Genomic DNA, 15,799 nt, shown 5'->3' on the forward strand with positions numbered 1-15,799 from the left:
GATATCCATAATGCTGGTAGTCATGCACCCTGTACACAGAAACAAGAGAAATGGAAGCATCAACGTCGTTTTACTACATGAGGCAAAACTAAGTTTCCTCTAATGCGTGTGTGAGTGTGTGTGTACATGTATAAGCTTATGCCTACATTCACACTGTTTATTACATGGAATAATATAACATGTTAAATGCAAATCATAAGGGGTTGTTAATCCCATGAGACATTAAAATATGTGTTGTCAAAATAAATTGACTATAATGGAAAATTGACTAGATTGAATTTTAGTGCAAAAAAACTGGATGCAAATTATAGAGGGAATACACTCATAATTTGTGTTTTACACACAAATCCACAGACATCGATGTTTACATCAATAAAAATACAAATCACAAGAAGGAAATATATAACATGTATATAGCACTTATCACTGTGTATAATGTGTATATATCACTTATCACATAATTTTTTTGTATCTCAACATTTCTGTATATTCTTTTTCTATTTAATATAATAAATAAGTACTTTGGAATAAAATAATGAATAAAATGTAAGCTACCCAGGAAATATAATGACAAATTTCTCAGGTCACTTTATCCAACAACTTTGCAACACAGCAACTGTTCTACCTCCCTAAATTCATCTCTTTCTATGATGAATGCTGATCTATTTGCAGCTATTATGGGCTTCTTGCTGTTTAGTCAAAATCTAGGCCATATACAAGCATTTCTCTTGGCCTTTGCTCACTCCCCCCTTTGCTTATTAAATTCTTTCTCCATGTACCTACATGGATCACTTCCTCACTTCCTTGAGGTCTCTGCTCAAATGTCACCTTATGGAGAGATTACTCCCAGACCTCATATATAGCAGCTCCCTACCCTGATATTCACTATCCACCTCATCCTCTTTTTCTTTTTCCATACCATTTATCACAACATTTTAAAATTATTTGTTTGTTTAGCTAGAATGTAAGTCCATGAATGCAAGGCAAGAAATTTATCTGTTTTAATTCTTAGATTATTTCCAAAACCTAGGCAGTGCCAAACATATCCCCAGGGCTTGATAAGTATCTGTTGAAATTGTTTGGAGAAGGAAAAATAATGAAGGTCATACTCATACATATATTCTCCCTAAAACTGAATGCCTTAATAGGCAATATTCATTTTCATATCCATTTAAAATACTTCCGTGATAAACATTTTTCAGGTAAATAATAATAAATTAATGACCTACTTGGAATATACACTTAAGCAAACAGAATTTTGATTGCAGAACTCTCTTTCTGAGCTAATTTAAGTTCCACACTGCTCCAGAAGGCAGAGCAAGCTTCGTTGATCTGCTAACCTATGCATAAGAAAGGGTCTTCACTTTACAGGGGACTCAAATATGTTAAGTTCAACTGTCAATTATGAAGAAAGTTAAAGCATAGCCTGAGTTTCTCTTAGAGGTGCAGATTATATTGTGCCATCAGTTTATGTCCCATAGGGGAGCAAATTTAAGATACAATGTTTGAAGGAACACTTAACTTTCCAACATGATTCAGCTTGACTGTCTCCTGTAAATATACATTTGCATACCTATTTTGTTTTCTCTCTCTCTTTACTCTAGGAGTGCCATGAGGACAGAAATGTTAATTTGGAACTTTTTTTTTTTACATCTTTATTGGAGTATAATTGCTTTACAATGGTGTGTTAGTTTCTGCTTTATAACAAAGTGAATCAGTTTTACATATACATATGTTCCCGTATCTCTTCCCTCTTGTGTTACCCTCCCTCCCACCCTCCCTATCCCACCCCTCTAGGTGGTCACAAACCACCTAGCTGATCTCCCTGTGCTATGCGGCTGCTTCCCACTAGCTAGCTATTTTACGTTTGGTAGTGTATATATGTCCATGCCTTTCTCTCACTTTGTCACAGCTTACTTTCCCCCTCCCCATATCCTCAAGTCCATTCTCTAGTAGGTCTGTGTCTTTATTCCTGTCTTACCCCTAGGCTCTTCATGACATTATTTTTTTCTTAAATTCCATATATACGTGTTAGCATACGGTATTTGTCTTCCTCTTTCTGATTTACTTCACTCTGTATGACAGACTCTAGGTCCATCCACCTCATTACAAATAGCTCAATTTCGTTTCTTTTTATGGCTGAGTAATATTCCATTGTATATATGTGCTGCATCTTCTTTATCCATTCATCTGATGATGGAACTTCTGCCAAAATTATAGCAATTACCTAAAAAAGACTTAGAAACATTTAGTGGCCAAGAATCCGAAAGGTACCTGTAAAGGTATGTTCTAAATGATGGTAATCACTTATGTTTGTATAAGCACTTTATTGTGTGTGTATATATTCCATTTATATATATATACACTTTATGAAAAAATTCTATAAACTATATATACATATTTTTTCTTTTTATTCTTATAACATCTCATAATTCAGAAAGGCAATGTGTTAGTATATTCACCTCCCACCTGAGAGAGAAAACTGTCTCAGTGAGAAAGAGAAGTTTAAGTTTACCATAGGGTGTAAGTGGAAAAAGGCACAGCAGGAGTTCTTTAGACGCGGTGACATTCTCTTTTCCTTAACCCATATGCCTATGGAATACCTATCTCTAATTTTGAGTAGACTATTCATTGTTCACTCTTCTATTGTGCTTATTTTTATTGCACCTTTCTCTCATCAAGTAGAAAGTAATTTATGTAATACACATATATTAATCTTCAACACTAAAATCTTTACTCGGGGACATGGTAGCATTTATATTCAAATGTATCAGTCAGGATAGGTTACCTCACACAGTGATAACAAAACTATCCACATTTTCAACAGTTGTTTCTTATGATACATGACTGGTGGGGGCCAGTGATGTGGAAGAGTTGTGCTCATCCTGCCACTTAGGGAAAGGTAGTAGGAGGCTTCATCTCATCATGTGCTTCCACAATGACTGTGGAATGTAGTTGCCGAGAACCTAATAGGTAATAGACTTTTTTAATGTCCTGTGGTTTGGGGGATGAACAAAAATTTGCCCTTGCCCTCATACCCTTAAGTTTTAGTAAGTAAAGAGAGGCATGCAATGCACAGCTACATGAGTTAGTTAATGTAACACAATAGATTTTTTGAATAAAGTGAAACAGAGTTATGATTAGAGACTGGCTGTGGGGTTGTGTAACTACTTTGGTTGGATGGAGAGGAAGTTGACCTCTGTGGAGTGACATTTGATAAGAGACTTAGTGAAGCTAACTCCCTCAGTTTGCCCAGGACTAAAGGGCTTCCTGGAAGACAGAACTTTTCATTTTAAAACTTGGAAAGCTGGGGGCAAACCAGAATGAGCTGTTTACTTTTTACCTGAATGAGAAGAAGGGTCTAGAAATTCAAAATTCTGACATACAAGGATTGTAGGCAGAGATAACAACAAGAATAGACACCATAGTCAGCTGTCTACAGAATAAATACTACAAGAGTGAACGCTAAGGCTATACTATATGCGCTTGTTGGTTAAAGAGAAAATTTAGTTTCTTTTAAAGCTATTAAAAGTAAGAGAGGGGCTTCCCTGGTGGCGCAGTGGTTGAGAGTCCGCCTGCCGATGCAGGGGACACGGGTTCGTGCCCTGGTCCGGGAAGATCCCACATGCCGCGGAGCGGCTGGGCCCGTGAGCCATGGCCGCTGAGCCTGCGCGTCGGAGCCTGTGCTCCGCAACGGGAGAGGCCACAACAGTGAGAGGTCCGTGTAAGAATAAGAGAAATAGAAACAAAGAAATCTACTAATCATAAATCTTGTTTTAAGTAAAGTTCCAGGATGAATCGACCTAATTCCGTTTTAGCCCTCTATATTACCTTTTTAAATTATACAACCTAATTAACAAGATTTAGATGGATATATAACTGTACATGCCTTGCTATTATAAAAGAATAATGTTATTGGAGGACGTTCTGATTCTGCCTCTTCAGAATCAGAAGATATTTTAGAAAGCCACTTCCTTTCTCCTTCACAACCCTCACTTATGACGTTATCAACATGAGAACTGTCACATTCTTCTCTCAATTGTCACTTCCCATGAAAATTTATAATGCTGTACCTTGGAATTGTAGTCAATTTAATTTATCTTTAGTTTCTCATCTGCAAAAATGGTAAAATGATAACAAACACATGTGGCTATTGTCAGTGTAGGGGAAGTGAGTAAAGTGGAATGAGGACACTATGATTTTCTTTTTAATTTTAAAAACAGAAATTATACGACACAGAAAATAAAAACCTACTCATATACATGCCTATGACCTGTTTATATACACTGTATAAACTCAGTCTGAGCTATGTGGCAGGCAGGATTCCACCCCCCAACACACACACACACACACAGCCATGCCAAACATGTGTTTTGACTTTTATGAACATAAACTGAAAAAATGAGAGAGCTTGTTACAGTAGAAGTGCATTTGGGAGTTGTGTGAAAGTTTCAATTGCTCACACAACTTAGCAGTCAAAATGGAAAAGAAAGAAGTGCTTGTGTGTGTGTGTGTCTGTTTAATTACTTTTTTTTTTCTTGATCTAGTAGAATATATGAAAAGGGATGAAGAAATTCCTAAACTTTAATAATGAGCTATTATTTGGGAAAGTTCAGGAAATGGAATTGAACTATGGAGGAATCTATTTGCCTACCAGACTCTAATAATAACAATAATAATATTAAGTTAACTTTTTTTTTTTTTTTTGTGAGCCTCTCACTGTTGTGGCCTCTCCCGTTGTGGAGCACAGGCTTCGGACGCGCAGGCTCAGCGGTCATGGCTCACGGGCCCAGCCACTCCGCAGCATGTAGGATCTTCCCGGACCGGGGCACGGACCCGTGTCCCCTGCATAGGCAGGCGGACTCTCAACCACTGCGCCACCAGGGAAGCCCTAACAGTTAACTTTTATCAATCATTTTTCATGCTATGCGCTATAATCATTTTACATGTATTATCTCACTAGTATTTTTTCTGTTTTACATATGAGTAAAAAGAGTTTTAGAATAGTTGACCTTTGCATTATATCAAGTATCTATTAAATCACTGAGTAGAAGTAACAATGGCACAAGATTGCCTCTATTTGAGACAGGCATGACAGTGACAGAGATTGTAACAAGCTAAGAGAACCCAGATTACCTAGAATATGCAGATAGAGAGTTTTAAGAAGCAGTAATCTAGACATTTGATTAACAAGGTAAATAGGTGGTCAGCAGTTTTTTCAAAGTATTAAATGGAAAACTCATGCGGTATGCAGAATAATGCCTTCTCAAAGATGTTGACTTTCTAATCCCTGGAATCTGTGAATATGTTACTTGCAAGGCAAAAGTAACTGTAAATGTGATTAAATTAAGAATTTTGAGACAGGGAGGTTATCCTGGATAAACTAGTTGGTCCCAATGTAATCATAAGGGTCCTTTCAACTAAAAGAGGGAATTAAAAGGGTTAGAGTCAGAGAGAAATTCGAAGATGCTGCACTGCAGGACTGAAGATGGAGAACTGGATCCATGAATCAAGGAACATCAAGGTCTTTAGAAGCCAGAAATTGTAAGGAAGTAGATCCCCCCCACCCCAGGACTTCCAGGAAGGAATGCAACCCTGCTAAAACATTGATGTTAACCCAGTAAATCTAGTTTTGGACATCTGACCTCCAGAACTGTGAGGTAATAAATATATGTTATTTTAAGACACTAAAATTGTGATGATTATAATATCATTGGAGAACTAACAAAATCAGTCTCTGTAAAGATTATAATATAAAAGAATATTGAACATTTGCAGGAGTGAACATTAGGGGCAAATGAGCAATAATAATAGCTGCAATTTACTGAGCATATACTATGTGCAAGACAGTTATGCTACTGTCAATTTATTGATGAGGGCACCAGAATTAATTTCATTTTATATAAGATGGAATAGTTTCAAGAACTTAAATGTATATTCAAGGGACAGAGAGTAGGTGGCGAAACTGAAAAATATCAGCAAGAAAGATATGAGACTACCAGAAGAGAAACTCAGAAATGTGATAACTCATTTAATTAAAGAATATCTGTTATCATTTTTTTTAAAAAAGCTTTAGTTATTGCCACAACAATAAACATGATCTACCTGAACACTAAAAATTCCATGGCTCATAGTTGATGAAAAACCTATCCAGAAAGTTCTGTTATCAACTTGTCTATTTGTGATACATATTAAATTACCAAAGTATAAATACAATGTTAAAAAATTTAAATGATCAAGGAGTTTTAATTAAATTTATTGAAATTTCTAGTAAAGTGCTATCCTTTGTAGCATTTCAAAATTAATAGTGTCTTTGAACTTAAAAAAAAAATAATATTCTTGACTTACATTTATTATATCACAGCAGAGCTTTTTATCTGTGTTAGCATTAAGCCAATAAGTTTATATTAGGGAGGATTTAATTTTTTCCAGCATGGGAATACAAATAGCTCTACAGCCTAAAAATATGTTAGTATTTAGATTGATGGCTTTCATAAACTAATGAGCTGGGATATTTCCTATAAAAAAATAGAACTGTAATCAAAAATTATCTTATTCACATTCATTTGAGGTTAAGTAAGTCTAAAAATATGCCTGAAAAGTCACAGAAGGAGGTGGAATGAAAGACTTAAATATTTTTCTTAGTGGAAACACTAGTAAGAAAAATTAAGGGGTTTGGGTCCCAGCAGTTAAAGAACTGATGTAATGTTTAGAAGATAAAGTTGCTGCAGTATACATTGGAGGGAAAGGCTTAAGAAAAGATGAATTACCAAGGTTTTATAAGACTAAAAGCAAGCTATACTGACAACTGTTACAGGAAGAAAAGAAGATACATAAAAGAAAAGAACATCCTGAAATATATGAGATGTATGAAAGGAAAGTTATTGCCTACGTAGTTTTGAACTTGAGAGAGAGACTAATGAATGTGGGGTTTGAGGTAGAATTAGAAATTAAAGGCTATGATAAGAGTGTGTGATTATGTGATTGGCAGAATTGTGTTAACAATAATATAAATAGGGAAACCATCAATCATTTCAATATTGGCAAATTCACTGAATTCCAGCTTTACCATATTTAACTTGACCCTGACGCAGCCTTGCTCAACTTCATGAAATCTTTTCCTCCCTAGGCTTACATTTTTAGTTATGTTTACTTCTCGAAAAAGGGTTATTTGATTTTTGTTTAATTTTTACTTTAAAACATATTACATTAAATATACATTACACACATTCATTGTATCAAATACTGTATTAAGCAAATATAAATATATACAATTGACAATAGTATAACTGATGGCCATGTATCCAACACTCAGCTTCCACAGTCACCCACTCACAGCCAATGCTATTTCATTATATCCCCAACATCCCTTGCCCATGTTATTTTAGAGAAAATCCCAATACAGTATGTATCAGGTATCATTTCATCAGCACGTTTCTCTAAAATATAAACATCCTTTAAAAGTAAAACTCAATGACAAAACCATTCAGACATCTATAAAATTAACAATAGTTATTTAATAGTAGTATTTTCAGTCACTATTCAAATTTCCAATTGCCTTACAAATGTCATTTAAACAATTATAACTATTTGCTTGAAGCTAGATCCAGATAAATTTCATAGTTTATGACGACTTACTATGTCTTTGTGGTTGTTTTAATCTATAGACTTTCTGCTTCATATCTCTAACCATTCCAACTCTGCCAATTAATTTTGAAAAATAATTGGGGAATTCACCCTTAAAGTTTCCTGCAGCCTGAATATTGCTGATAGCATTCTCTATCATAGTATTTCCTCTAAATTAGTGGTTGAATCTAGAGAAATGGTCAAACTCAAATTAGATTCTTTAACTAAACTATTTCTAAGGTTTGAGATACTCCTTCTTGGACTCTTTATCAACATATTTTTATTTCTTTTTTAATATTGAGGCCCCATGAACCTCCGTTTCACTTCTCATTGATGCCACATGAAGTCTGTTGTCAACCTTGCCTAGAGTATAGCTGTAAAAACAATGCCAACTATATGTTAAGTCCAAAATCTCAATTAATATCCCAGATCACTGTCTTGAATAACAGACCTGAACATCTAGGTGTCTAACAGACTATATTTTGTAGTCACAGATGTACCACAAAATTACTATGTCGAAAAGTAAGTAATTTGTGATTCCTTGAAAACTTGCTTCTTAATTTCCTTATTTTAATAAGAATTTCATATGTTAAGAATATGGTCTTTGGGACTACACGTATTCTAATCCGTGCTCTGTCAGCTACTTTCTAAATAAATTCCATCAGTCAATTAATTAATATAAAGAATTAATTTTTAAAAATACTTATAATGGTAAGTACTTATAACTGTAAATATTTGAGTGTTCACTATTATCTAGATGCCCTTCTAAGTGCTTTACATGCATTTCATCAGCTAAATCTTATATCAGCCTTTTGAAGTAGGTAAAATTACTCTAGTTTTACAGATGAAGTAACCCAGGCACAGTGAGGTTAAGTAAACTGTCCAGGCAGTTCGGTTTTCAGAGTCTAAACTCAACCTACATTTTATAATATTTTTGAAGAAATGAATAAATAACATGGGTAACAAACTTAAAATAATATCTGACACAGAATAACTATATGTTGACTGATATTGATATTTTATTATTAAATTTAAAGTTTTTCAGCAAGGCACATGAGATCTTTTTTTTTTTTTTGTGGTACGCAGGCCTCTCACACTGCTGTGGTCTCTCCCGTTGCAGAGCACAGGCTCCGGACGCGCAGGCTCAGCAGACATGGCTCACGGACCCAGCCGCTCCGCGGCATGTGGCATCTTCCCGGACCAGGACACGAACCCGCGTCCCCTGCATCAGCAGGCGGACTCTCAACCACTGCACCACCAGGGAAGCCCGAGATCTTTTTTAAAAAGAAAATAAGGCCCTCTATTTTCTCTCTAGCCTCATCTTTATCTGGTCCTGTTCTGCATTGGTCCTGCTCTGCTCTACTATAATTTTTCAATGATATCTTCTGCTTTCGTCTGCTCTAGAATGCCACTCTGACCATTCTTATCATCTTGAAAACATATGTCCTTTAAGACTTAGTTCACGTGCACCTCTTTAGCAAGAACAAGGTCCAAGTCTGAGTTTGATGTTCCCCCTTGACGGTTTGCTTATAATTATATCAAAGACAACCTCAAAGACAACCTTCCTAAATGAGTAAATCTATTCTCTGTCTCCATACCGTCCCAAACATTAACTTCACAGCTTGACAAATTCTGATTCCGTACTTACCAATTCTCTTCAAGAGCCCTCCTCAAGGTCACACATAGTGCTCTACTTAATAAGGTTAAGGGTTAATGGACACCCTTCTTGATTAAAAAAAAATAAAAAAGCTAGATAGCTATAGCTAAACAGGTAAAGAGCTTTGCTTTTTCCAGTGACTTTCTTCTTCCGTACTTGCCCTGATATGACTCTTCAGTTTTTCATATTATTCCCTATTAGGTCATTTTAAACTCCTTTACCGTCTTTATTTTCCCTACATGGAAATGTTGATAATCCCCAGAATTTTGGCTTCAGACTTTTTCAATTTATGTCCTACATATTCTCCCTAATTATCTCTGACTTTTTACCATTTGATTTTAACATAATCGCATTTCAGGGAGGTAGAAATGTCTACTGACAATTTTGAAACTCAGGATTGAAGTTTAAAATGACATCAGAGATTTAGATTAAAAAAAACCCATGTCTCAGAATTGATAGTTGAAACAGTAGAAACAGATGAGAATAAATTCAAAAGATTTTTTTTCTAAGTGCAGAACAAGAGACAGACATAGCTACACAAAGATAGCAAACATAATCCCAAGTACGTCCAGAGATGTGTCATTTAGGAGATCAGAAGCGGAATAAATGCCAAGGATAAAGACATAGAAGAAATAGTTAGAGACGCAGGATAAAACACTATCATCATGCTGTCCAGGGCAGAAAAGTTTCAGAAGGAAACAGTCACTAAAATTAAGTGGTGTAAAATCAACTTTTATGACTCCATTTAATTCTTGAGGTCTTTAGAGTTATCTTTAAGCATTCTTATTTTTACTAGTTCCCAAACTGTGGGTTGAAGATTCTTGACAAGGCAAGACAAAGAAATAATAGAAGGGATTCTCATATTCCTAAGATTTGTTTATAGATTATATAAATAATCTGTTTTATACAATACATTAATTTCATATATATATATGTTTAGACTCATATATACATAGCTATACCCATATACAGGTTGTAGTAATTGAGAAATTGTTGAATACATAATAATTTCCTCAGTCTAAGTCTAGAATACTCTTCTCTGCAGTCCAATAATCTCCTCAGTCTTCACTGCTAATCACTATTCATATTTCAGGTTCCATTTTAGTGTGATTTCCTATTGGTCCAATTGTTCCCATTTCCCATATTTGTTCTTATATGCTCTTATATTTGTAATTACCTAATAGGTGTATTTATTTAATAAATATTAATTTCTGTGCTCTGAATATTGACACTAGCTTACTCTGGGATAAAGCAGTGATCCGGGTAAACAATGTTCCTATACTTATGAAGTTTAGTGTCTAATAAAGTTAACTCTCCTTATACTTTCTGTGAAAAAGTAGTAAGAGGTCCAGAGTTTTATTCAGGCTTATAAATTAAGAACCTTATCTAGTTTGGAAAGAGGGAAAAACAATGGAGAATAATTTTATGATGTAAAATTTCTCCAATAATTCATATACTTACAAGCAAGAATGGAAAGATATCTAAGGGCTTCACATTCCGGTATATAATTTATGACTCAAGTTATGATGTTAAATTGTAATTTTAAGCTTTTTGCAGTATCTGCTTCCCATATCCCTCCATATGCTATCAACATTTTTGATAAAATTTGCTTTTGTACAATATATGAGATAATGAATATGGGGAGATTATATGAAGACTGTCTCAATCTCATCCTTAATTTTATTTATAGATTTAGTTTTTACATTTTGCTCGATGCATCATTATGTTTCACAGACTTTGTAATGAAGCTTGGAATAGGCCTCAGATCAAATTATTTGAAGATTAAGAAAAAATGTAAGAAAAAAAAAAACAGTGCAGTGCACTCATTCGAATCAATGCAGTAGCCAATTTTGAACTAAAGTTTGCAGGGTTCAAGCCTGCTTAATGATGTTCAGATGCAGATATCCTCAGCATGAGATCTGGGCTTGCTATGACTTTCACCAAAAAACTAATGACTTGAAAAGATGAGAATGGTTATATTTTAGAGAGATTTCTGAGTCCTTTGCCAGCTGGTGAACCAGAACCATTTAAAAACACAGAACCAGAAAGACTTTTAGGAGAGCTGTCAGATTTTAACATTGCAGTTATATAATCTTGCATTCCCTAATGCATGCCATAAAAGAATAGTTGGGAATTAATGAGTCAATCCAATCATTCCATTTCTCTGGTTGTGAGCAGCTCTCCTAAGTCTAGGCTGTGCCTATCTTATCTGTTTGTCAGGAAAATAAGACTTCTATACATTTTATCATACGATCATTTGAACATTTTTTTGTAGTGTTATAAACAGAAGTATTTCTCCCAGTTTATCTCTTAGTACTCTTATTTCCATCCAAATGTGTGTAGTTGCTGTTTCCCAAGCATGCCACATGCATACCTGCTTCCTTTATTTTGTCATGCTGTTTTACTCTTTGGAACACTTTTATACTTATTTTCTGAACATTTTTTTTCCAGTAGCTCCCAGTCTCCATGGCCCAGCTCAATGCTCCTCTACTAAGCACTTATGGTGCTTTTTTTTTTTTTTAATGTATTTATTTTATTTATTTAATTTTGTTTGCGTTGGGTCTTCTTTGCTGTGCATGGGCTTTCTCTAGTTGCGACGAGGGGGATACTCTTCATTGTGATGCACGGGCTTATTGTGGTGGATTCTCTTGTTGCGGAGCACAGGCTCCAGGCACGCGGGCTTCAGTAGTTGTGGCTCGCAAGCTCTAGAGCACAGGCTCAGTAGTTGTGGCACATGGGCTTAGCTGTTCCACGGCATGTGGGATCTTCCCGGACCAGGGCTCGAACCCGTGTCCCCTGCATTGGCAGGAGGATCCTTAACCACCACGTCACCAGGGAAGCCCACTTATGATGCTTTCTTCCCACATTTCTTCTATCACTGTCATTGCCACTGAACAGTTAAAAAGAAAAACATTGTACAGAATATATAGAAAATTAAATTATGCCAAGTATTTGGGAGGAGGTTCTAAGATAGAATATAATAGTGTGTGTGTGTATATATATATGTGCGTGTGTGTGTGTGTGTTTCAGATATGACTTAACATACAAAAAATATAAATAGGGTACAAAAAAGTGCTATAATCATTCAAAGATAGAATTTACTTCAGTCTGAATCATATTATGTAATCACAAAGAATAGCTTATATTTTAAATGTAAGCCTATTTTTTGTTGTATTAATTAAATTGTTTTCTCCCTGATAGAAAGGAAAAAAGTTCTATCTACTTTCTATCCATAATTTCTAGGCAGAGTTTTCTACAGAGTCAACCAAAGCTTATTATATACCTACTATGAGCAAAGCACTTTTCTAGGCAATTTCATAGACAATATTTTAGTTTTTAGCTTTACACAATTAATAAATAGTTGATTACAATAAAGATCAGCCCAATCACATATTTTCATACTGATTTTCAGATTTCAATGCAGACTCAGTTTGATGTTGCCCTTTCTTATGCTATTTCATTTGGATTAATAATAATTATTTTATAAGGAGATGCATAAAATTAAATATATTCTCCTTAGTATGATAAAAGTTCAGGATTATTATTACATTAAATTGGTTTATTTTCAAATATTTAGAATACTGCTTACCTATCCAGGTAAACAGAAACTGAACTGGAACTGTGAGCCATAGAACTGAATAATAAAAATTCTGAGGTAAAGGGAAATTCACAAAATGTGTATGAAAGACTTCAGAGAAGGGAAATTTGTGGAACCTAATCAACATGAAAATAGATCCAAAATAGACTTTAGACATTCCTTTCCTATCCACTGTGTATAATAATTTGCTTTCAGTTGGAGGAAAAAAAAAGTAGATACAATGAACTTTTAGATTAGCAGACACTTGGTCCTATCTGCCACATCCATTTAGTGCACTCCAAAAAGTCTTTAATATTTGACCATGTTTGATCCTGTCCAAAACGTCCATATAGACATTTGGTCCACACCAAAAGTTCCTTGATATTTGGTCCTGTCAAAAATCATGTGGCATGGACCAAATATGCTCATGGACATTTTAGATAGGACCAAATTTCAAGGATCTTCTGTTGTAATCCAAATGTTTTATGAACGTTTTGGACAGGACCAAGTGTTCTGCAAAGCAATTTTTAAAATAAAATAGGAATTTTAAAAGTATATTGCATAAAGATTTTCATACGAGCTTCCCTGGTGGCGCAGTGGTTGAGAGTCTGCCTGCCGATGCAGGGGACACGGGTTTGTGCCCCGGTCCGGGAGGATCCCACATGCCGCGGAGCGGCTAGGCCCGTGAGCCATGGCCGCTGAGCCTGTCCGTCTGGAGCCTGTGGTCCGCAACGGGAGAGGCCACAACAGTGAGAGGCCGGTGTACCGCAAAAGAAAAAAAAAAAAAACGAAAAAAAGAATTTCACACTATGCTAGCACTTTGTGATTAACTATGCATTCATACTTTTTGTTTTATGCAAACTCATATTAAATCTAAAACATTGTGCTCTTAGTATTTTCATGTACAAATCCCCAGTACTTTCATTTTCTTCAGCCTTTGCACTGAAAATGATAAACTACTTTTCTATGCATACAGGGAATTTTTATGTCTTCTGTAACATGTACTTGTAGTCCTTATCTGCTATTCTACCCCAATGTGTTTTAAATAAACATACATGTAATAATATCCTTTAAAATTAATTCCTGTCAAAAATTCTTCACAGAAAAATAAATGCACTTTTTGTTTTGAATTTATGTGTCGTACAATGAATTCAGAATAACACTCAAGAAAAAAACGGAGTTCAATTTAGGTTTTAAAATTGCTAATTAACCCATCTAAAATGCCTAATGATACTAAATTTCCCAATTTCTATTAGAGTGGCTCTGCCTTGTTTTAAACTTTAATCATTTAACTTTAGATTATTAAACCTTCCCAAGTTTCTTTGAAATTAGAGGGTATAACTTGTTAAAAAATTTATAACTCAATAATGACTAAGTATTAGTTTGAATGATTATAATATGATGAATATTTTAAAGTTACACCCATAAACTGTGGTAAATAGTTAGTTCCAAACAATAATAAAATTCTTGAAACATGTTAGATTTAAGTTTTACTTTTTTGAAATATTTTGACTCTCTAGAAATTATATGCCATAAAACATTTCTTGAGGGAGAATAAATTGTATTTGCCCTTATCAGTAATAGAAATTGTTTTTACTTTTTCTGAGTGACCCAATGACTAAAGATAAAAGTATTAAGTACCTCTTTTTTTCTGTATGAGACTAGTGCTCTTATTCATTTATTTATTTCAGAAAAGTAGTAGCAACAAACATTTAACAACCCTGCTACAAAATTTTAGAGCCCCTAGTAATCTGGTCTTTTAGTAAAGATGATTGAGGATAGGTCTGAAGACTCTAGTGCCTCAACCAGCTATCATTCTCCTGTTTATCAACAGAGACAATCATATCATTGATTATTAATATTTTCACTAGGCTATCTATCTCATTGAGAATTCTTACATCTTCAAAAATAATAATCAAAATCCAGAGAGTTACTCAACACAGGTAAATATATAAGCTTGAATACCATATTTGGGTATATCTATGTTTTCTTTAATTCTTGGGAATTTTTCAAATATTTTATGCTCAGTATAACTAATGATTCATGTAGAAGCTTGTTTTATATGACATTAATTCTAACTTTAATTAAATTTATATCCATAGAAACTTGTGTACTGTACAGATTACAGAAAAATCTGGTGACAATAGTCTAAGGCCATTCTTCCAACATTTAAAAAATATTGGCATATTTAATACACCAATAACATAATACCAGGATAAATATGGTAATATTTATATAGTAGAGTAGGACAAACTGAGATGACCTATAGGTAGAGAAACATTGACCAGGGATTCTGGCCTGCCAGGGATAAGATCATCAATATCTTGGCACACTGTGACACAACTGTGATACACCTGTAAACTGTCAGAAACCTGCTGGGAAGCTCTGGATTAATGTATTGAACATCAGTATTCATGATATTCAATATAAACTCGATTTGTATTTATTTATTGATCATGTTGAAAAGGTCTGTTTTGTTTTGCTTTTTTCTGTTTAATTATTTATATACAAGCACTGTTTAATATAACTTATAGGTTTGTTTGCATTCCAACAAAAGCAGATCATTGAGGCAGGGTTAAAGTGAAAATTCAGAAGTAATCTCAGAAAATATTCCTGGAGAGTGGGGAGGTAAAATGAGAAAGATAAAGATGCCAGTGGGGGATAATTTCAAATAAATGTCTACTCTCAGAACTGGGACTTTATCCCAGTGGGGAATGATAGAGAATGGTGCAGAATATATACCCAGAGGCAAGGGAGCTAAAATATTGTCATCTCCTCTGTCATTGGGTGAGGACAGCTCTGGGGGATGAGAATGCTCATTTGCCATCCTGCTGTGTAGGGGCAAAATTGGCCCTGGAGACCAGGAAAAAGCCTCAGGTAAGGCGAGGTGCAGGTGGCAGTAAGAAATACAGCAGCATGTATTAGAATGCTCAACCTTT

This window comes from Lipotes vexillifer, unplaced genomic scaffold (assembly GCF_000442215.2).
Source record: "Lipotes vexillifer unplaced genomic scaffold, Lipotes_vexillifer_v1.1 scaffold440, whole genome shotgun sequence".
Lineage (NCBI taxonomy): Eukaryota > Metazoa > Chordata > Mammalia > Artiodactyla > Lipotidae > Lipotes > Lipotes vexillifer.